The sequence below is a fragment of the Carassius auratus genome, chromosome 45 (genome assembly GCF_003368295.1).
Source record: "Carassius auratus strain Wakin chromosome 45, ASM336829v1, whole genome shotgun sequence".
Lineage (NCBI taxonomy): Eukaryota > Metazoa > Chordata > Actinopteri > Cypriniformes > Cyprinidae > Carassius > Carassius auratus.
Genome location: NC_039287.1, coordinates 7,356,247 through 7,380,493, shown reverse-complemented (window position 1 = coordinate 7,380,493; position 24,247 = coordinate 7,356,247). Strand labels below are relative to the sequence as shown.

Genomic DNA, 24,247 nt, shown 5'->3' with positions numbered 1-24,247 from the left:
CGCGGCGGAGTATCCCAGTACCTTTGTGATTCTTCATAGACCTAAACAGAGATAAGTAGTTCCGGCTACGATGTTCTTCCGCAAGACGCAAGCAGTTCTGTTTATTAACCGCTAGAGCGTCAAAAGTTCCCTACCGCAGCTTTAACTAGCACACACTAAGAAACATGATATGTAACGCGTAGACTATATGAGATTAGTTTTGGTTTTGCTGGGATCATAAGGTTCCACCAGCATTTCAAGCTGGTCCCAGCGTGCAAAACATACTGTACCTTACGCTGGTCCACCAGCACACCTGCTTCCCATGTTGGGGACCAGCAACCAGTATCCCATACTGGTCCCTGCATGCAAAACATACCTTTTGCTGGTGACCAGCAATGCTGGATTTTTCAGCAGGGATGTAAGAATCCAGCTTTGTGAAATAGCCCTAGATTCACAGCATGGCAAAGCTCTTTGCTCATTTTGTACCTCTGGTATACTCTTTAGCTTAGTGTACACCTCTTCGAACATGTATTCATTTTTTTTTCAACAATGTATGAGTACAGATTATTCATAATGTTCACATGGAAAACAAAATGTTCCCATTTAGTGAACTAGTTTAGTAAAGTTAGGGTTGGTAAATGAGCCTGGCTTTATTCTTAGTTCTGTCTTAATTCTGTGTCAGCATGCATTACTCTCGACAAGCCAGCGCTGAAGAGTTGGCATTCATATCTCCAATAGCAGGGGAGAGGGGAAAGTTTTGAGAAATGGCGACATGCCAGGGTAGAGCATTGCGAAATGAGTAGCTAAACTATATTTACCCCGCTCTGTCATGTTGACTGCAATCCAGTATAAAATGATGGAAAACAAACAGAGAGCAGACATAAGCAAATGGAGAAAGACTGAATTTCAGAAAGAAAAAAGAAGAGTCTTTGAACTTTTAGAGAGAGGATGGACATGCAGTTACAGATGTTGACAGACAGAGTTCAGATGTGTTTCATGGAATATAAGGCCTATATGCAATACATAATGAAATTAAAAGCTGGACCACATACTGTGTTACACATATATGTCATACTATTAACTGGGATCAAACAAGGCTTTATTTGTTTAGTTGTGAGTATAGGGTCATCCTGCAAAATCAGTGGTTAAAGATGCTGTTAGTATTATTTCCAGTGCAGTGGTTTTAGTTATGTTCTGTATCATACTTAAACTATGTTGCCTTTCATATGATATCTGACCCATCAAATTCAGAAATATGGCTAAGCCATATCACTAAGCCTTTCAAGAATATATGTGGGTTGTAAACATCTGGGTTGGATTTCACCCCAAAATCAAAAGATTAAAAAAATGAAATTAGATTTTATATAAAGTTGTATAAAAATGTCCTCAGTTGTATAAAACTAATGATAAAAACAAAATACTTAAATTTTTTTAATAATAATATATAGAAGTTTTTGTTTCACTCTGTTAATTTAATTTTAATAATAGAAAAAATGGAATTATGGATGGAATTATTCACATTACTGTGTAACAGTAATATAATCTACTGAGAAAAATCTAAATATCTGGACAGATTACAGAATTCGGGGTAAAAAATTAAGCCCCAGGCAAAAACCAAACAATGAAGAAGAAAAAAACTAAAACATTTACATCACCCCTGTCAGAAATAACTTCAGCAACAATATTCATATATTTATCTTTAGATATTTTACATTGTTTCGCATTAATGAGGAGCGTGCCAATTATTGCATTGCTTTGTCTAAAGTTGTTGTGCATAGCATCATCACACCAATGTGTTCCTTCATTTCACCTTTGAAGATGAAGTCCTTTAATTACTGGACAATAAAGCATTTAATGTTAATGGCATCCCATAGACATTTGGCACTGCATGAGGAGAATACTGCAACTTCCACATGTTGCAGTGAATCCACGTACACAATAACAGTGCACTTGACAGGTTATTAGGGTGCAGCATTTGCCAGCTAGCCAAAGGAAGGACCAGAACTGATGCCATTGCCAATGCTGTACATACTAAAAAGAAGCAAATATACTCTGCATATACATAGTATACAAACACAAAACTTGGCTGTTTTGTAGTATAATAGCAGGAGAAATCAAATGCATGTCCTGTTATCAAAACAGTTCACATTAAAAGTGCAGATAGAGAAGAATAAAGCTTATTGGCTTACTTGACCCCTCTTCAGTCACCATCCCAAGACTCTCTGCCTTATTTTGCCTTTCAAACGCATTTAAATCCAGCACACTGCCAGAGATACAGAATTTATAAAATTATTCCAAATTAATAATCACTGTAGGGCAAAACTGATAAGTACAAGAATACGTTCACACGCACCTGCATGACATCATTAGTCCAGATAAACTTTTAAAGAAGCCAGCATCTCGTTTTTCCTTCAAATAATCCAGCATTTTCTAAAATATACAGCATTAACACACATTTACCAAGATTACTTTTACTAGGGGACACAACTAACATCTAGCCAGGCAAGCTCTTTACCTGCTGGACAAGAACGTTGCCTCCATTTAGGATAGAAATGCCCAGTTTAAGGGTGCCAGTAACCATGGGACCAAGTCGGCCTGCAATCAAACAAATGCTGCTTTAGGAAATCCCATTAAGATTTTAGAGAGAGCAGAAGGGGGCAGAAATACAGATGTGTACCTTTACTGGCACTGATCATCTGTAGCACCATCTCAGCAGCCCCTCTGGCGTGAAGTCTGGCCTGCTGGTAAAGAATCTTCTGCTTCTCCATTTCTTTTTCCTGTAATACGATGATACAACAAAGTGTTGAAATTTAAACTGCTTACAGTCCATGAAAGTCCATCATATGCATGATTTTTTATTAACATTTTTTTTTTTGCTACTTTAATTCAAATCCAGGAATTTCGTACCTCGAACGTTTTTTCTTTTCCCTCCTCTTCCTCTTCCTCATTCTCAGCACAGCTCTATAAATTATATTATTGCATTGAAACTCTTTAAAATATTTACAATACAAATTAAGGAGGACTGATATAAATTAAGGATTCATTTCATTAAATACAACACTGACCTTTGCCATCATATCAGCGTAAGCAATGTAGAGTGGATCCTCTTCTAGGAAACTAAAAAAATTAATAAAAATAGATAGTTCTAAAAAACAGAGGTGTGCTCTGATTGGCCAGCTATCCAGTGCACTGTGATTTGCCGAATGTCTCAAGCATGACGGAAATGTTACGCCCTAACCATACTGTGATATGTGTCCCAGCACGACAAGACAAAACAAATAAAACCCATTACAAACGAGGCATTTGTTGCATTCAGTGGGGACATAATCACAGATTATAATGACAATACCAGCGGTTCTCAATTCCAGTCCTCGCATCCCCCAGCTCTTTGTTAACACACTTGATTCAGATAATCAGCTAGTTATAAGTGCACTCCGTGCATGAACTGTGTTCCCATTGACATGGTCCCTACACAGTGTTCATTGCTCTCTATTCCCGGAGCAGGGGAAATCTTTTGTTTTAGTTAGTTTAGTTTACTTCACTTCGGAACATTCATTCATGGATTTGCGCTGCGCAACATCTTCACACATGGACAAGTGTGACATCATTTAACTCTGTAAATAAATACAATTTAATTCATGTCTCGCAAACTTCACTTCGGAGTGGAATCATGGCAGAATATCCTGTGATGTCCACTTCGCAGGGCACTTCTGTTCGAATAGAACAAACATCTGAAGCGATAAGAGAAACATACAAAATGTGCAGAGCAGGGGGGCGCGAGGACTGGAATTGAGAACCGCTGACTTATACTGTCTTTTTACATATTGCGTTGTTTTCATCGTGCCACATAAATATAAAACCATGTCTGCATTTGTGATTGGAGAAACAACAAACAACAAGCGCTACTTTACATTGCTCAAAACTCCTCCATAAACACATCTGAATATTTGTGTTGAACTCTTCTGGAACAGTGTTGTAAATACAACTTAACCACTGATTTCTAGTTTTGTCCTCTATCGGAAGGCACAAGGAAACACAAAGGAACTTCACAACATGGCGGCGGCGGCAACAGCGAGAATTAAAGTTACGCCTTCTTTCTTTGCATGAACATTTGGGCGGAATTATGCAAATCTTCCCTCGTGACGTAGAGGGCGTGTTTTCAATGAGGCATTTTAGGAAGATTTCACTTCACAGATCTTCTTTATGCAGATCTTCTTTATATGAGCATGTGACACTCCAAGAGAAAGGAAAAGTTGAAATAACATCACATGACCCCTTTTAATAGTAAGTATTTACATCTATGTACTTATATATGAAAACGTCACCTTCTTTCTGTCAGAGCATTGTGACTGAAGTGAAGGATGAGCTGATGAAGAGGGTCCGGCTGAACTTCAGCTTCTTCTTCCTCTTCTTCCTCTACCACAGTCATGTGAGTTTTCTGCAGGAAGAGCCATTGAAGTTATAAAAACAGCATTTCCCACAATCAACATTTTTTTTTTCTAACTTCAGCTTTTTTCCTATAACTATAATCAAAAGTCTAATTTTATAGACATTGTTTTCTGTGACAGCTGTTGATGATGCACGAACACACTCTAACACTGCAATCATCCTCTCACTCAAACCATGCTTCTCTACCCAGGGCTAGGCTAAATTCAGAATTTAAGAATTGGCTCCCTTTCAATTAAGTGTAAATTTTAATTCAGTTGCCCATGTCCTGTAGGATGAGGAATTGGAACAAGGAGCAAAGGAAATTAGTGAATTGCAATACAAAGAAATTTAACAGTGGTCAACACAAAAGCAAATTATTCATGGCAGATCACTTCTACTGTAAGTCTTGTAAACTGTTTGAAGAGATCAATTATAGCAGTCTGGAAAATAAGACTTGCATTAAAATTACCATTATCTATATTTCATACATTGCATGTATGATAACTTGTTTATGGGTAATTCATTATGAAACAATTAAATGTTTTAAAAAACTACTATGAATTTCTTTGAACTTCAAATTACACTTACATTTCTGCTTTCTGTTCTACTTCAGTTCAAATTTAGGAGCTAAATTCTCAATTCTAAATGGTGCACAGCCCTAAACAAATAACTTCTACAGTATTACAAATCAAACCATTACATCACATACACTTCCTCATTAAAACACTAAAAGCTGTTCTCCCTGCTCTGACCACAAACATATGAAATAAACACATTTGATACTTTATGCAATTTAGTTTCAATCCAGTCATTTTCACTATTATGCTTCCAATAGTTTGCTTCCTGATTTTCTGCAAGAGGCTCTGGATTTATATTAGACATGCAGTTATTTTACACAAAGACACACTTACTGTAAATGTAATCAAGATCAGTTTTCTCTGTTCAGGCCTTGTGAAGTGACTTTAAATCCAATATTTAAACTTAGGAAACTACTGATATGTGACTTTACTTGGATCAGATGTGTTGCACAACTGGGCTAAATTTGCTGGATCCTGGAAGTCCACTGGGCCTCAGCTGAGAAACACTTGATGGGATGACATAGTGGCCTGAGCATGCTCACTGGGGCCTTGTTGGATGCTCCAGAATAACACAGGATCCAATGACCAGCTCAGGATAAACATGCAAATTCACATGGCAATGGAAATGGCTTTGTAATGTGTGTTAAGTGTAACATACTGCTGCAAATTAACATTTTTCATTAACAAACAAATATTAAATATTACGAAAAGGGTGTCTTCACAATTCCCAATTATCAATGTTTACCATTATATTAATACTAATAATAATAATATTACTAAGAATTTATTCCAGAGTAATTAAATAATTCATCAGCGCTCAAAAGAATTCCTGCTAAATATGAAACACATTATAAATAGAGCTGTCAAATGGTATATAAATATATAATATTTAAACTTAAATATTTATCTTAAATATATACATGCATGTGTTTTTATTTATATATACATAAATATGCATAGTGCACACTCATTTATTATGTAAAAAAAACTTTTAATTTGGATGTGATAAATCGCGATTAATCGTTTGAAAGCACTAAATATAAATAATAATATGTTATATATTCTCATTTAAGACGCGCAAATCAGGCGGGTCGATTTACACTGCCGACTCAACTTTAGCTGACACATGATCTCTACATGAGGTGAACATGCCACCGACTCTCACAACAAACGAGACTTACGAAAGAAAGACGACACCCAAAGAATAAAGCAGAGCGTCGCGGGGAACGTCCGCTCCTCTTACCACGGCTGCGCTGAAACGGACTGCTTTTCTAGTGAGATGGCGGGAACTGAGGCTCAGCCGAAACTCATGCATGCCTTGGCTGCTGTGCCTCGGTCGGTAGTGTGTCACGTAACCAGCAGAGCTGAACACAGGCCAGGATGAGTACATGAGGCGGGCAGAGACGTGCTCCCGCACCTTAGCGGGCACAGTGCTGGCCACAGAGCATTCGGCCGCCGAGAAGGCACCAGCGGGCACACACAGCACACAGGGCAGCGCTGATGCCCGCCCGGTACTTACTGCCAGGTCCTGCACTAGCTTCTCCTCAAAGGAGTACTCCTCTGTCTCTATCCAAAGTCTTTGATAGCCACTGAGGTAGAGGTTAATTGAGCGATGCCTGAAGAGTGGGGGGGAGAGGGAGGTTAAGAGGAAGATGAAGGAAGGAGGTGCATTCTGTGGTGTGAGAGGAAGATGTACAGTCCATGGCCTCATCTGACTGGTCACCTTAATGAGGAAGTCCATGAAAACTACCATTTAAATGATCATTGTTGCACAAAAGGATACTTGAGGTCCAGAACCTTCCACCCACCCTGAAACTTCCCAACGCTACATAAAGCGAAGAGACCCACCAGAAACGGAAGGTGACCATTCAGAGTGACGGCGCTAACTGTATGCTTGTGCTCAGCCCTTGGAGAATGGAAGAGGAGGACGAGGAGGTTGGGATCATGAGTTCTCTTAGTCTGACATTACCGTTAGCATGGAGAACAGACGGTCAAAGCTGGAGGTATGGTACACCTTTTCCAGCCAAACGTACCGATAGCCATTCAGGAAGTAATTATTATTTTTGTATCTGAAGTGTGTTATGGAGACAACAGAAAGGGAGAGGTTTTAGGAGGAAGAAGAAAGGAGCATGAAAAAACACCAATAAAAACACTTTTGCAGCACATTTCAACAGGATGGCACTAGAGGGAGTACAGAAGGCATAAAGACGCATATGGAAGGAAGGAATAACTATTAAGAAAACTTTCACAAGTACCTACTGAGTCAGTATATTTTAAAGCTGAATGCTGTGAATGAATATTGCAAAAGCTGACATTGTAATTTAAAGGCTTTCAAGGGCATACCTTGGTAAGTTGTAGAGTGGTGCCATGCGGAAACAGGCAACCACGGCACGCTTTCTTTGCTTCGACAGCAGCTTTTGAAACACCATCTTCTTATTCCTCAGCGGCTGCTCAACCTGAGAGTGAAATGTATGTAATTTTGTGACACAAATAAATGTTTTATTTCTGAGTGTGATTAAAAACTTTAATTAAAATGTATTAGTCTACTTGCTGTTGAAGACAAAAATAGGCGGTAAAAAAAAAAGGAAGCTAAATGTGACTCTGGACCACAATAGCCCAAAAAAATATTGCATGGGTCAAAATTATCAATTTTTCTTTTATGCCAAAAATCATCAGGATATTAAGTAAAGATCAATTTCCGTGCAGCTATTCAGTAAATTTCCTACTGTAAATATATAAAAACTTACTTTTTGATTAGTGATATGCATTGCTAAGAATTCACCTGGACAAATTCAAAGGTGATTTTCTCAGTATTTAGTTTTTTTTTACACCCTCAGATTCCAGATTTTCAAAAAGTTATATCTCGGCCAAATATTGTCCGATCCTAATAAACCATACATGAGTGGAAAGCGTATTTATTCAGTATGTATAAATCTCACTTAAGACTAAATCTCTGGATAAACTAAACACAGTTTGTGATTTCAGTAATTAGTGGTACCTCTTTACAATTACAGTCGGTTTAATTTGTAACATGAGTTAATGCATCAGGTATCGTCAACTAACAATGAACGTTTGTTACAGCATTTATTAGGAGTAAAACAATAAATATTAAAATTGAATTGCATATTTTAAAAGTATTGCTCATTGTTCATGAACCTAGTTTAACAAATTGAACCTTACTGTGAAGTGTTAACCAAAAAATAAGGATGCTGATACAGAGTAGGTACTGTAGATGAGGAAGGACATTACATAGCATGGGTGAATTTAATTTTTATGGCTGTTGTACCTGATCAAGGTGGTAGACAGCAGCGGAGATGGCCTGAACTCTCTCCACGTTTTGCTCTGGGTCTGGAGGTCCCTCATTCTTCACCACAACATCTTTGTAGAGGTTCAGCTGCCACTGCACTGCTGGATCTGCTGACTGTGATGGGAATAAGCCAATGTCAACATATCAGCATCTAATCATGTATGTGAGATTGTGATTTGCTTCTCCAGACCTTCTCCTGAAGATGGAGGTTCTTCCTCAAGTAATCCTTAACCTCGTCATCTGTGTCTTTCTGTTAAACAGAGAAACAGTTTGAGGTTTGTTACAGATCTCCAATAAAGCATAATTAAAACAACAAGAAATACACTCACCAGACTGTAGCGGATCTTGGCAAGGGAAATGAGCTCCTGGTCTCCAGGAGTGCACATGTTCAGACCAATAGGCAACATCTTCTTGTGAGCTGCTAAGATGAGGGAAGTCTGGATGGAGTACAACTCTCCTCTTCTCTTTTTTCCTCTTCTCTCTTGGTCTTGACCTCCAGACTGGTTTTACAAAGCAATATATCAAACATAAGACTTATAATGCCTTTTTATTTTCATGAACACATGTCCCCAGAGGATATTTCCACGTTGGCATCACTACATAGTTAGCTCAGAGATTTTGGGTCCAATATAGCTTGCAATTACTTTATATCACACTTACTTTTGACATCTTCGTCTTGCTGTCTCCAGTGAGGAATGCCAGGTTATTAATTTCATTTTGCACCACAAAGTTTTGCTCTTCCCTTTTAAAGTTCTATAAACAAAGAGCAGAAACCAGCTCTGGAAATCTTGAAATAATTAGCAAATTCTTACTAATATTTGTTGAAGCCCTACACAGAACTTACATGAGATTTACACCAAAGGATGAAAATCTCTGACACCATTTTGAAAAGTTCAGTTGAATCTGAATCTGGTTGCTTCAGCCATTTGGATCTAGGAAAAAATCAAATGAAATTATTAGTAAAAAGTGATCTCTGTAGACTGTAAATTTAGCAGCATTTTTTAAAGCAGCAATTATACCCAAAATTTGGCAGTGGCCATCAACTCCCTCTGACGTCATAACATAAATACCTGTTGTTGTCCACATAACGGATGAGCATTGGATAGAAGGCATACAGATCCCTGCAGAGAACAGCAAACTCATCCAGAATCTGCAGTTCAGCTTCCTGAGTGTCTGTCCTGCTTTCAGACCTAAGCAGCTCCTCCTCAGCCACTATCTTCACTGTCTTCTTCTTCAGTTTCTCCAGCGTCGGCAGGAAGTGCGTTCTAAGAAGATCTGGGCTAGCCTTGCTAATGATAGGCTGGGTGTATACTAAACAGGAAAGAGTTTACAGATGTTTGACAAGGCACTGCAATCATCCTGTAACAGAGCATGCTATTCACCGCTAGTTTAAGTTCAGTCTCACCTGCAAGTCTTTTCATCCACGGGGCATTGTCAATGCCAAGGTTGTTATTGAGAATCTTAAGGATATTGCCCAGAATTAGACTGAGATGCTCAGATGTGACAGTTGTGCTGCAATTGGAATTATCTGGGGAGCTTTCTGGGCCTTTTGCCCACCAGTAAGACAGGTAGTTACACAACATGGGCAGGATGACCTCGATGACCTGTGGCATCTCTGTGTAGCGTGCTCCGGATTCAGAAATGTCACCAATGTCCTTCATCAGGCTGTCCAGATCGGGCATCTCAGGACACATCTCCTCCACAGTGTCTGGCATGCTCAAAACTGTAAAAATATTCAATATTATGGCAACAAATTTATCAGATTTAGATTAGAAAAAGAAATTCCACTGTCACCAAAAGATCGATCTGCCTATTATGATCGGCTGCAAATGAACCATATTTTCATTGTATGATTTCTCACGGAAAACCAAATTATTTAAAATACCGTATTTTCCGGACCATAAGTCACACTTTTTTCATAGTTTGGCTGGTTCTGCGACTTACAGTCAGTTGTGACTTATTTATCAAAATTAATTTGACATGAACCGAGAGAAATGAACCAATAGAAAACATTACCGTCTACAGCCAGGAGAGGGCGCTCTTTGCTGCTCTGTGCTCCTGTAGTCTACACTGAGCAGCATAGAGCGCCCTCTCGCGGCTGTAGACGGTAATGTTTTCTCTTGGTTCTCGGTTCTAAATAAATGCGACTTATAGTCCAGTGCGACTTATATATGTTTTTTTTTCCTCGTCATGACGTATTTTTGGACTGGTGCGACTTATACTCAGGTGCGACTTATTGTCCGAAAAATACGGTGGTCTCCGTTCCCTCAAATATACTCACTAGCTCGTTCTCTTGGTGTCTTGGTGTTGAAGACAGATTGGGGATTGTGCATATTTAGGTGGGGTTCCAGGAATGCAACAGGCATGGCTCCAACCAGAGTAGATAAACATTCGCCCAGCACTGGAAGCTGTCTGTAAAAACCCAACAGTCATCTTAGTTTCACGAAGAAACGGATCGAGAACTAAACAAAAAGTTCCCTCAGAAATAATTTTTTTTGTACTTTTCCACATAGATGTTCTTGCCAGTGCCCAAAGAGTAGAGGCTGGTCAGGATACGGTAGCAGGACAGCTGAATGTCATCCACTGAAACATTCAAGTGCAATTATTTTCCTTACGCTAAATAGTAAATAGTAAATAGTACGCTAAAAAATATTTAAAAAACATGCAACTGGACTGCCAAATTATGAGACAATTCAAAATAACAAATTGAAAATAACACTTGAAAAAGGCAAGCTTACACAAACTTGATTAATTTTCTATGGAAAAGTCATTACAATCCTCTTTCCCCATTTCCATGGCAGCTCATTAATAAAAATAAATTCTGGAAAAAAATATAATTCTGGTAATCATTCTGGTAGTCATTATGACTAAGCATCTCATCTAACTGAGAAATTAAATTATAATGATATAATGATATATGACATAATTTTTCCCCCATAATTATGAGTTAATATTGAGGAAAGAATAAAAAAAAAAAGATATTTATATAAATAAAAATGTATGTATTAGTATCCATAATAATGAGAGACTTTCTATTAATAATATTAGGATCATATGATGTCGCTAAAAAGGACATTATTTATTATTTACTGCGTAAACATAAAACCATGTCTGCATTTGTGTTCGGAGAAACGACAAACAACAAGCACTACTCAAAGGTTTGAATCATCAGTGGCAAATCCTTTACATATGTAATATGTAAACGTACTTACAGACTGCGAAGACTGTGACTGTGAAGTTCTTAAAAAGTCTTAAATACATGCATCTAAGAATTGACTCATAAAACTAACATCATAGGTCAAAGAACAGCTGACTCACAAAGCAGCTCCGCTCCAAACTGGTATTGGGTGATATGCTGAAAAAGAACCGTCAGGACGGGCATCAGGGCCGCTGAGGTGTAGCTGATGATGTGGGTAACGCCCTTCATCTGTGTGCGTGACTGACCCATCTTCCCTAGCTTTAAGTTCTCCAGAGTCTTCTCCAGGTCTTCTGCTGCATTCTCGAAGAACGTCCGGACACCAGCCTTCACCAGCTCTGAGCCAGACTTCATCACAGTCCTATGGGTCAAAACAGAATCAGTTTAAAACACCGTTGGCTGGTTAATGATTCGAGTTGCACTGAGATTTAGCTTACTACCTGAAGTCCAGTGAGCGTGACAGGATGTGCAAGCAGCTCACCATGGTGGTGGAGTCACTTCCTGAAAGAACAGACACTCTTAAAGCTGCGGAATGAATTTCGCGGAGCAAAATGAAGCTCAGTTATAAAAAGTATTTGAATATGCTTGAGATGTCTCACCAAAGAGTGATATTCTATGTCTGACAAGGGCTGCCAGCTTATAGAACAGACTAAGAAAGAATGGTTTAAGTTAGTATGACAGTAAATAAAACAATCCTTGCATTCAAATTATGCAAAGAATATGCAAAAAAATAATTCATAAATAAATGTCAGAGACTTCAAAGCATCATGGCTCCTTTAAAATGTTAGTGCCACTTTATGAAAATGTGAAAAGTCTGTATTTCACTGAATTCAGTATATACACTGATGGAATCAGAATTCTGACATCGCCGAATAAATATGGGAATCTTTATACCAGATTTATACTATTGTTTTTTTGAAAGTTAACTAGTTACCTATTTTTCTACTTTTTCAGGATGCACTTATATCATATGCATTTATATGATATGGATTTATATGGTCTTATAACTGATTTTGGCTTTATTGTAATAGCAGCACCTGGTGATCATCTCTTTCTCTTTGTTGGATGCATAGCCGCTGCTGCTCAGGCTGATGTTGGGGGATGACAGGAAGTACAAGCAGTGGTTTTTGAAGTACTGATCTATGAGGGGCAGCAGAACCTACATTGAAAGCGATCAAGAGAAAAACTTTGTAAAAACTGGGCTTTAACTTCGGAAATATTATGTGTCTAGACTGTTCTATATATGGCAAGAGAGTGTTTGCTCGAGAACTGAATGCTACCTTAGCGAAAAACTTGATCTCCTGATCATGGGGAGATTTTTCTGTCTTCCCACTGGTAGCTATAGCCTCTAAGTCATGCAGAGAAAACAACTGATCAGCTTGATATGTTCAGATTTTTCTATCAGTACATCAATATGTTACATTCATCATTTTTCTCACCAAGATGAGCAATAAACTCCTGTGCAGAATCGACATAATTCAAGAGCCTCTTGAGAAACTTAAAGGCGATCCTCTTTTCCATAGAAGAGGAATCCTGCTCCATGTCCTTCAGACCTCTGCATATGCACAGAAAAAAAAACATTCATTATAAACCATACAGACCCTGAACATTTGAATGGTACTGTTTTTTTTCTGAGTATATAAGACAGAATTTGAGAGTACACTGACCTGCTGATGGCGTATCCATTGACCTGCAGGAATTTAAAGAGTTCCTGGGCCTTCTCTCGATCTCTGTACTTCTCCTTTGCCATCAGCGTGTCGTATGGTACCAGCAACGGATGACTTCCTCCTCCTTTCAGTGACAACACACAATGAGTCAATGCATCTGGGTTTGCTTAGACAGGATTGAGCCAAACAGACAGTTTCCAGGAGAAAAGCTTCACCTTTACTGTCAAGTTCCTTTTTCTTCTTCTTTGCCCAAATGTTGTGGTAATTTTCTGCAACTGTTTCAACCATCGCCTGTTGAAATGATTTAATTGAAAATAAAGATTTAATACACAGTATATGAAATATGCATTGTTCACAACAATTCGATTTGTACTTGCCTGTAGTTCTCTTGATAGAATAACATTTTCCAAATCTTGTGGGGCTGGAATAAACTCACCCTTTAAGTGAAAAACAGACAATGTGCTAAATGCACTATGACAGACACTACAAAGAAATAAACACCTTCCTCCTGATTAATATTACCTGTGAGGACTCTGATATCTTGCGCTGTTTCTCGGTTTCCCTTTGCTTGAACATGGCCTCCCCTTCTTTGGTCCTCTCAATATTCCATCCCATTGCTAACATGCTCTTTAGAGTCTCTTTCACAGGACAGCGGTAACTCTCCCTTTCCTATGCACAGCGATGGATTTAAATAGATTAAAATTCATCCTTTGAAAACTGCATTGGTGTTAGAGACAAAAGTCAATAAGGAAGAACGTGATTTGGGTTTGATGGATTTGATACCTTTTCACTCAGTGCTTTGTACGGTTTCAGCAGTGGATGAGTCTTAGCTTTGTCATCTACTCTATCTCCCACAGTCCAGCCAAGAGTGATCTATCGCCATACAAGATAAAACAAGCAGTCATGCTTTATCTAATTCAACAGAAGTAGACATCGAGTGGCAGAATAATATGTGCAAGATTAATGGGATGAGTTTTAACCATGTCCAACCTTCTCAGAGGACCATTTCTCATGGGAATGCTCAGCAAACTTGCTTGCAATGTAATCTAGCTTTTCGGGCAGCGAGATGCTGTAAGACAAACAGTATAGCATGGAGTCCAGATCAGATGGAAGGATTTCTACATGTGGTTTCAGTGTTTCAGTGGTACTTACTTAGCAGTGTTAATTGGCTGGGGGTCAAAGTTGCCTTGCGCATCCACAGAGGCCTGCTTAACTAATGTGGAACCTGGACTGGAGTCGACGTAGTCAGGTGGTATGGCACCAGCTATGGCACTAAGACATGGCATGGCCATTTTGAAAAGCTCTGCATCATATTTCTGCAAAATAGACAATGTATTGAATGACTTAATGAAGTACGATTTAAAAAATTCTGCGTACAGTGAGACCTGATGCAATGACCACAAATATGTACTCTACCCTGACCGACAATTAAACAATACATCAGACATATCCACTTCATTATTGTGTCACAATCATCAAATGTAATGATATAGTTTTTGAATTATCTTAATTTTTTGTTTTGGTTTTTACAGCAGATATTGATATTTGTGATCAATTGAGTTAAAGGGCTAATTTACCCAAACATTTCATCTCTGTGTCATTATAAATGACAAAAGCAGATATTTTGAAGACTGTCAATGCAACCAAACAGTTTTGGTGATCACTAAGGAATGGACAAAAAATAAATACAGATTTGCAATGACATGAGCGTGAGCAATTAAAAAAAAAAGCAGTTAATAAAAAGCAATTATTTTGAATACATTGATTGCTTAACTGACATCCCAAATTTATACTGAAGTATGTTTTGTACCTTTTGAGAAAGAGCATCGAAAAGTCCCCAGAAGAGTTTCTTGGTGAGGTGGAGTTCCTCCTCTGTTGCCATGCCATAGCTGCCCAGGCCTGTCGGCAGACAGTAGTACTTCCAGTTCTGTTCATAGTGATTGGTCAAAAGCTGGAGGGGTAAACAGATTAAGATGTGGATTGAGCTGTCAACATTCAGGATACTTTAAATCATACTCTTCAGACAGATTGTGTTAAAACATCCCTCATTATCTAGAATAAAGATTGATTTTATACTTGGATTTTCTTGGTTCACATGTCTGAAATATTATTTAAAGGTGTCAGTTCTGCCAAGTCCTCTTCTGATAACCCTGCCCTATAGTAGGGTGATTATGACGGGGTGAGACAGCTGCCAGCAGAGAGACAAGGTGCTGAAACTCTGAGGAGAGTACAAACTGCTCACACCTGCCTATCAAAGGATCATGAGGAAAGGATTTGTGATGACTCATGGTGACAGTTGCATCAGGTAATGTGCAATCCAGATGCTCTGTGAGTGTGTACGGTGTGTAAAGCTGTCAAAACACAGAAGTTATAACTACAAACCGAGTGACCTCACTGTAATGAAACATACTTTTCAACAAGGATGATGTGTGTCCTGTTATTGCTGTGCGTTTACACAAGCTGTCTGTGTTGTTTTAGCACCTGCTCCATGAAAATAATTTAGCAAATTAGGTAGGTAACGGTGCAAACGCACTCACAAAATATATCCTAAACATAAATCACATGGAATATATCTTGTGTTTTTTTTTTTATGACATTAAAAGCACCACAGTAAAAGCACAACTGTTTAGTTAATTTGTCTCTAATGTTCTTATTAAAATAAATAATGTAACCAAAGGGTAATATGGAGGAAATGTAGACTACCATTAAGGGTAAGTATGTTTTTGGTTTTTGAAATAAATTATTTATTTTATTTAGCAAGGATGCATTAAATTGAGCAAAAGTGACTATTTATACTTCCAAATAAATTCTGCTCTTTTGAACTTTCTATTAATCAAGGAATACTGAAAAATAAATTATCAGGGTTGCCACAAAAATATTATGCAGCACAACTCGATAACCATAATAAATGGTTCTTGAGAATTAAATAAAGAAATTAGAAATATTTCTGGGGGGGAGGGGGGGTTCACTGTGAAACTGAAGACTTTGCTATCACAGGAAGAAATGACATTCAAAACAGTAATTTCAAATCCTAATAATATTTCACAATCATAGCGTCTTTACTGTATACTGATCAAATAAATGCAGTCTTGGTGAACATAAAAAACTTTTTAAAATCTTACCAACCCAAACTTTTGAATAGTGGTGAACTTACATTTACTGTTCACAAACTCACCTTGATGGGCATCTTGCAGTACTCTGTAAGCTGGGGAACATCGAATACAAGACGACGCAACAGCTGCTGTAGCATTGATGGCCGCAGATGCCTGGAGGAAGTATAAATAACATCAGATGATACCTAACCTACATTCCAGCAATTTCTAATCAATTTCAAGTGGTATTTACATGCAGATGGCCAGTAGACATTCATCAATAGCATCTCTCTGGGCCTTGGTGAGTGATCGGCCCTTTGAGAGGCGATAGATAGTGTGCAGCGTGGTGTCAACGAGCATTGCATAGTGCTCAGTGTGAGCGAACAGATGAGCACAGCGGGTCAACAGAGGGAGCACTGCGGATCCAATGTAGCGGTTCATGGCCAGCGCTGTCTCTGTGGATCTGAGCACCTCCTGATGGATGCAGATTAACATGAAAAACAAATCATCATGGAAATAAGTTGAATGCATACATTTTTATAATGATTAAATTAAAACAAATTAAAAAAGAGAAAACTTTAATAATACAAAATCACGAAATACATTCTTAATTTTATAGCTAAATTAAATCCTTTCGATATTCATTCAGTGTCTACTTTTTGCCTTTACTGAATCACTGTATTAAATGGTTGGCATTACATTAACCTTCTGGGCTTTTTCACACAAAGCATGATACATTTATGTCTGTGACTTTTCTCTTTTTTGCTTTGCAAAGCACACTTACTGAGTCCAGGGAGGCTGAGGCTCGCAGATCTGGCAGGAAGCCCACCTCCAGCAGGTGCATCAAGAAGCTTTGGTCGTCAATACCATAGACACGGTCCAGGAAAAGCACCATGGGTGCCTTGTGCTCCGGACAGAAACTGGCATTCATATCTGGCTCTGTCACAGTGCCATCTAACCAAACGCGAGAGTTAAACAAAATGACATTAGGGTTATAATGACTGCGGAATGAGGAGCATAGATAATGAAACACGTCAGGATGAAGATGACATTGACAGAGTAACAGCATCAATCAATCTTAGGCACAGAAAGGCTTTCAGAGATTATGTCTTCAGACTCTTTCAAAGGCACCTAGTAACATGTACAAACCTTTATTGACGACCGGCATTTTGAGTGGAATACTGATAATTCCAACCAAATCATTAGTGGGAACTAAGGAACGGAGGATGGCCCGGATACGCAGTGCTTCACCTTTGCCTTTGTTTATAAGCTGTAAAACAGCATTGGTATAATATTAAAGTGAAGCCATGTACAGTGCAACAGCATTATACTGAAGGAAATTTAACGTTTTGCCCCTAGCTTTGTAGATCAATAAAATGTGGCAGAAATGAGCACTCACATGCATCTCAGGTGCACAGCGACCCAGAAGATCAATAAGGGCTGAGTAGAAGGACATAATAGAGTTTCCCATGTGGGCGACCTCCTCCTCCTCTTCATCCTCTCCGATGCTGTCAAAACAAAGAGTGAACATTCTTATTTTAAGTCATGCTATCTCAATCCTGAGTCAAAGCGTGGGGTGGTAGGACATCTCAAACTACAACTCAACTTTTCAACTCAACACCTAACATAAAACGGAGCATTTGAGGAAGAATTCAGTAGTCTTACGTGGGTGCAGGCCCCTCGGGTAAGTTTGGCAGATCTAAAGTAGGATCTTCTGAAATTTTGATGGCTTCCTTCATGGCAGCGAGTAAACCTTGCCCTCCCTCTCCTCTGAGAGCAGGTCCAAAGCACTCCGGACGCCTGATCAAAAGCTTCACTACTACATTAGCGTTCTCTTCAACACTTTCACCTACACAATAATAATAAAAAACAACCTGAATTATTATGAATTAATTGTTTTCCATTAACCAAGACACAAAACAATGAAAACTCATATTTGTGGTAAATTGGACTAACCATTAACAAAGACAGCAAACCGTAGGAAGGACAGATAGCGTTCTCCTTCTATTGGGTTCCAGCCGATATCTGGGTATCCCCTAGCAATGAGCATTGGGCAGTTCTGTAAGCCACAGCCTGCCAGATATGTCACCACCTGAAAACACACATGGACAGGGTCCAAAATTAATGGCACTAAAGTTTGGCTTAGCCAAATTTATTTGGCAACCATTCAGCAAGTAACTTTATAAGGTATTACAACACAATACATCAATTACCATAGCTTGATCCACATGGCTTTTTAATCTTATGACGCTCTAGTAAAAACTCAGTGACTGTCACAACTTTTCTACCTCAATGGAAAATATACCATCACAAGTTTATTTAGGGTGCCTGAATTGTTGCTGCTGCGGTTGTTGTTTTTCATCCAGAATTATGGCACACACAGGATAAGGCATATTCCTTCAAGTTATAAAGGATCAAAATGTCATCTTTTTCTGAACTTATAACACTTTTTCTCTTTACAAGAAACCCTTCTATATATCTACTATATAAATGAATTGTAATATTAAAGAATTTTATTAGGCTCTGTCATGTAGAGATGATGCTGTGCTGTTACTGAACTGTTACCTTCTCTAGATCAGGTTCTTCAAGTGCCAGAGCTAAACTGTTGTTGTCCATTACAGAGGAAGCAGCCACATCTAAAGGTGTGGAGCCTCTCATGGCTGGGCATGCTAGAGAAATAGGAAACCAAGATTATTTCCATATGACCAATAGGGCCAGCAGATTTTTAATAAGGCAAATCACCAACAGATGGCAGTCTTTCCTTTTTTTCCAACTACAGTAGGTTTCCCTTCCTCTTGTCCATGTTATAATATGCTATGTTTTAAACGTATAGAAATAGTCATCTTCAGTTAAGGAATTATAAAGAGTTATAATCGTTCCCCAGTTTATGTAAATAATTTGTATTAATTATTGTTTACAACCATACATTTCAGCATATTTGGTTGGATTTCTGATTACAAAATTCTGCTGCTTTGCACATGCCAATCAGCTGTAATAATGATAATAATAAACTGTAGCTGCATAACACTATCTATGAAACAAACTGTTAACATAAAATTGTATATCTGTGGATACGGCCTTATCTTCATCTGATCTGTCCTGTCCCGTCATTGATCTGGGGCTGATAAGGCCTACAGTATAAAGGGGTGAGTGGGCTCTCAGCTGCTCATTAATGTGCTGTTATAGGAAACCACTCCTGCAGAGTCAGGTGCTCTTAGATGCACAAGCTATTATTCACAGTCAAAACAGCGCACTGTGCAGGGTTGCCAGATCTCGCTCTAAAAACAAGCTATCTGATCTTATGCAACAAGCCTAACATAAATGACTTTCCCAACCAACATTAGCAATGGTTTTGTTATCAGGAAGGTGTTTATGGATTGAAATAAGGAAGATTTATGGATTTTTTTAAAGAAAGGATGTATTCAGCTGATAAAAAGTGACAGTAAAATCATTTCTAATGTTAGAAATAATTTCCATTTAAAATATATATATATATTCTTTGAAGGAGCATGTGACTGGATTAATGACTGATGAAAATGTAGCTTTACAATCTCAGGAATACATTGAATTTTTAAATATATTAATATTTAATTTTATTAAAAGCTTCTGTGAGCATATGAGACTTCAAAATCATTAAAAAATATTACAGACCCCAATCTTTTGAATGGTAAATCCTTAATCTCTCCTGCATAAATGCATGGCTATGGGGAAAGAAAAGTGTGTGCTTTTGTGCATTAATAGATTATTTATACATAACACAGGGGTGTAACTACCCAATTTTTATAGGGTATGTAACACAACATTTGCCTTTCCTCTTTAAGTTGCTGTTCTCTGCAGTGTACGTATGTGCGCCAGATCTCTTTTTTTTGTGCCCACAGCTAGAATTAGAAAACTCAAATACGTGAGTGTGTTTGTAAAATACCGGTAAGTAAAAAAAGACAATAAAATAAACAAACTGGCACTTTGATAAGCAGACATGGCAACACACAGTGTGATTCAGCCCTGCCTGATCTGCATCCCTGAAGAACTGTGTGTGTGTTTGAGTGTGTGATTACCCAGCCCCACACTGCTGTTCTCCAGGAGGTAGCTCAGGTGGTCAAACATAGCCTTCTGGTTCTGACGGCTGATGCGACAGAAGTAGCACAGGAAGCGACAACAGCTGGCCACCATCTTGGGGAAGGCAATCTCCTGAGAGTTAAAAACAGCATTCATTTCACCTCTGCACAGACGGAGATCGTTTCCTTCACACTTCAAATTAATCTTTCACCTTTTTCACATGCGTGTCCTCACACGGTGGCTAAATGTGTGTAATGTAACATACTCTAGATATCGAAAGAACCCCCCAGACAGACTGAAATATGAGACGTGAGGCTCCACAGTTAATACAAGCCTCTATGTTGTGTACTTAATCTGAACAGGGAATATGGTGACCCTAAATGTCTGGGACCCACATCCCATTGCGTGAGACCTGTTTAATGAGGCTGCCAAGCAGAAATGAGAGACACTGTGGCAATGTCATATCTGGCATAGTCAGTGTCATAGTAGACAACCGACAAACCTCAAAAAGGACTGGAATGAGAAGTGACCCATTCCTGCTGTTCTTGTCTTAGCTTTCGCCCTATTGCCACCCCTAATGCATAAGGAGGTATTAAGCTGTTAGACATGACGCACCGTAGCTACTTTATCTTCCCATGTATTATGTGATATCCCTCTAGATATGGTGTTTAGTTTAAGAAGGTTTGGATGAGAAGGGTTTGGCTTGGATGCACAAGTGTCCAATTGAGTCATGGGATCTTACGATCATAAACATCTATCTAAAGTCTACACATTTACATTTGTGCATTTAGTAGACACTTATCCAAAGTATGGCTCAAAAGAGTACCTTATTCTTGTCTCCCCCCCAGCACATTGACCATGACCTCCATTACTGTCTCATGCATGCCAAGAACACGCATCAGATTTGGATGCTGGTAAAACACTTTGTTGTTCATGATGTCCCTGAGTGAAAGAATAAGACAAACACTTTAGAGGATGTAGCAGAGGATGTCAGACAATGGTTGATATATATATATATATATATATATATATATATTTTTATTTTTATTTTACTATTTTGTCTGTATAAATGTCAACTTATACAGTGAGTGTGTGAGAATTAGATGATGGCAAGTGCAATCTAAATGTACAAATAGAAGAAATGATGATGCACAGTAAAATACTGACCAATAACAATAATGGTATGGTATAGATAAATCTATTTCCCTAGCAGGATGTAGGAAGATAAGTCTGGAAGATGAAATTTTACCCCAGGCCATCAATCATGAGCTGGCCCTCCTCTTCTCCCATGCGGACGCTAAGTAGTGAGCGGATCTGGCCCAGCGAGGCCAGCAGGTTGATCGCGTCCTCTACAGACTTGTCACTGACAGTGTAGCTCTTCCTCAAGGCCCTGAGCAGCTCGCCGATGCCATCATACTGCCTTCTCAAAAGGCTGAACATGCTGCGGACCAGTGCCGGGTCTTGGATCTTGCACTCCTGTGCCCAGGTGACCATAGTTTGTGATATCAGCTCCTTCAAGTTGGCTGAAGGAGACAAAAGCAGGTAGAGTGAGATAAAAAAAAAATTTTTCCTTTAGTCATTCTTAATTAGATTTTTGCAGATACTGAGGCACTGAATACAGATTAGTGTTATAAACTGCTGTATTGTATTATATTGCATAAAGCATAGTAATATTAATAAATGATTAAGGTGATCTGGAACAGTGATTACTAATATTAAACTAAAAATGGCCCCTCATGTAGAAGAGTTTTCAAACCTTTGCTCTAGTCATGGTGTTAGGACTATTAGTGTACTGTATGTCGTTTACATCTATTAATATTTTCTATTCACAAATTGCCCTGTGTGCTGTTCTTAGAATAGCTGCTCTAATCACATACTTCTCTCATCAAGAGAGTGCAGCACTGGTGCTTTTTATACAGCATCTACAGATTACATCCATTTTAATATGTACCTTTCCTCCCGTGGCTGGTAACATGATTAAAGTCTATGTTAATGCACTAGCCATTTTAATACCCCTTTTTTTGTTGCAGATCTGGAGCTCATAACTTTCTTTTTATTTCAGAAGATTAATAAAACAGGCACAGTACAATTAATGTTTTTGATCATGAGTTTATCAATTTATTTTTTACTGTTAGGACTAAAATATATAACTTAATAAAAATAGTATGTGGGTAAAAACATTTTTTGCCTAATGTTAATGTATTTTCCATTTGATGTTTACATGGTTTCAACAAGTAATTAATGCCATAATATTTTTCCATGTTTATTGACACCAAGTCATACATTATAACTGTTGTTAATAGAAAAAAACATTTATGTTTAGCTATCTTTTTGTTGATTGATTAATGATTGGTTGATTGACAAAGGCATTGCCCTCCTTAATGAAAAATACATCTACTTAACAACATTTAGGTCATGATTTATGAAATATTTTTCATAGCATTTTAGTACTAATTTTGATCTACTTCTTTGGGAGTGCAGCTAAACTTTTAAACACATTTGGTAAGTTAAATAATGTATGTTTTACTTAATAACTTGCAAGGTTTTTTTTTTTTATGTTTGCACAGCTTGGTTTAGAATGTTCTGGCCCTCAATAGAGTCTTTGTAGCCAGATACAGCAGAACAAAATGCATAATAAACAGTAACAAATAAAAAACCATTGAAGAATCTTTTTTGTCACAAGCCTTACTGGGAGCCGCCTGTTCTTAGCTCTGTTGGTTTTTCCTCCGTTTTTTTGGGGGCGACCTTTAATCTTTATACCAGGGACATTAGGCGGCCTTTAAGAGATGTGTCCTGCTCCTCCTCTTCCTCCTCCATAGGGATGCCTGTGTATATATGCAAAGATGACTGTATCTGATTATTTGTGTTATTTTTCAATTAGGCAGAACAGGCTGTAGGTTGGCAATTTAAACTTGCATTTAAAGAACTCGAATGTAGTGAGAAATAGGGTGAGACTGGAGGTAAACAATAGAAAGAATGGATAAACATATACCACAGTGGAGTCGCAGGTCATCATGAAAGCTTTGAAGCTCCTCTTGCAGCTCCTCAGGGCAAGTGCAATCATCACCAGCACTGAAGTTCAGCAACATATTTATCTGCAATTATAATAAATAAAAACAATTATAATATATATATGCTGCTTGAGGAACCAAAACTGAGAAATAATCTGATATCTTTATTTTTATATGATGGAACATGAAATATAGATTTCATAACCCCAACTTTTACAGAAGTTATATAACATTCTAATGGAAATCAGATGTATCTGTAAGAAACCTTTCTATTGCACTTGTTACAGACACAGACCAGTTTATTTCTGACATTAGCTTGCGATGGCCACATGAGCTAAACTACACAGGGTTTTCTCAGTTAGTAGATGTGGTGTGCATTTAAAACAGGGGGAACTGTTCTGCCAAGCAGGAAAAAAATGGAGTGGGTGCAAAAGATGCATCTTCTAAGTTAGCGAAACAGTGGTTTAATTAAAAAAATAAACATGAATAATTCTGGGAAAAGTCCACTCTGACTTAGTCTTAAAGCTGTGCTCAGCACAAATCAAAAGACAACAAGTCAAAACTTGGCACAGGGTTTATTGGTAGTACTGTTGTGCATTTTCAAATAAAAGTCCAGGATCTGTTCTGAGGGCCAAGGTGTTTGTTTTCTCGCCTCCATTCACAAGGATGTAGTTTGCATACAGAAATTAGGGTAACACTTTAGAATAAGGTTCCATTAGTTAATGTTAGTTAACTACTTTCGTTAACATGAACTAAGCAAGAACAATCCTTCTACAGCATTTATAAGTCTTAGTTCATGTTAATTTCAACATTTACTAATGCATTATTTAAATCAAAAGTTGTGCTTGTTAACATTAGTTAATGCACTGTGAATTACCATGAACAATGAATAACTGTATTTTCATTAACTAACATTAACGAAGATGAATAATA

The 24,247-nt window shown here is 38.1% G+C and overlaps 1 pseudogene; it reads right to left on the bottom strand.

Moving 5' to 3' along the window:
- The window catches only part of LOC113063083 (ryanodine receptor 3-like), a 30,642-nt pseudogene extending 8,816 nt beyond the window's left edge, over positions 1–21,826 (bottom strand).
- Positions 21,827–24,247: the final 2,421 nt, after the last annotated feature.